The sequence below is a fragment of the Narcine bancroftii genome, chromosome 8 (assembly GCF_036971445.1).
Source record: "Narcine bancroftii isolate sNarBan1 chromosome 8, sNarBan1.hap1, whole genome shotgun sequence".
In the NCBI taxonomy this organism is placed as follows: domain Eukaryota; kingdom Metazoa; phylum Chordata; class Chondrichthyes; order Torpediniformes; family Narcinidae; genus Narcine; species Narcine bancroftii.
In genome coordinates this window covers 23,399,479-23,400,211 of record NC_091476.1, presented here as the reverse complement: position 1 = coordinate 23,400,211, position 733 = coordinate 23,399,479, and positions in this window count along the sequence as shown.

The window sequence follows — 733 nt, the reverse complement described above, 5'->3', positions numbered from 1 at the left end:
TGGTGGAAAGTGTGCTGACCAGCTGCATCACAGGGACACCAACATCCCAAGATAGTAGACACAGCCTAGGACATCACATGCAAATCCCTCCCACCACACCACCATCAAGAGAGTTGCAACAATCATCATGGAATCACACCACTCAGCACACGCTCTGTTCTCAGTGCTGCCATCAGGAAAGAAGGTCTAGGTGCCACAAGCCTTGCATCCACAGATTCAGGAACAGCTGCCATCCCTCCACCATCCGGCTCCTCAACAACAAATTCAAATCGGGTTCATTTAAGGACTCTTACTTTTGCACTTTATTGATCACCCCCCCCATTGCACAGTTTGATTACATTTCTTATTTGTTGGCAGTTTTTTGTGCACTACCAATAACTAGAAATTTGCCTCACCTGCAGGAAAAAAAGAATCTCAGGATTGTATGGGACATCAAGAATTTATTCGGACAATAAATCTGAAATCTAGCTTCCTGCACTGTTATAAGACACAATTCTCTTCATCTTGAGGAATGGCATTCATTTTGTGTCCAAGCATGCAGCAGGTTTCCAGACGATATTGAATTTAATTCATTTTGAACCTTTATTTTCTTCATGAGCACAAATTTCCAACAGAATGCATATAAAATTCAAACCCAATCACTAAGGCATTTTACTTAATTTGTTTTCAGATCAACTTGATCAGTTTTTAAAGCAGTGACAGAAGCTAAAGATTATTAAAAATAAAATCTACC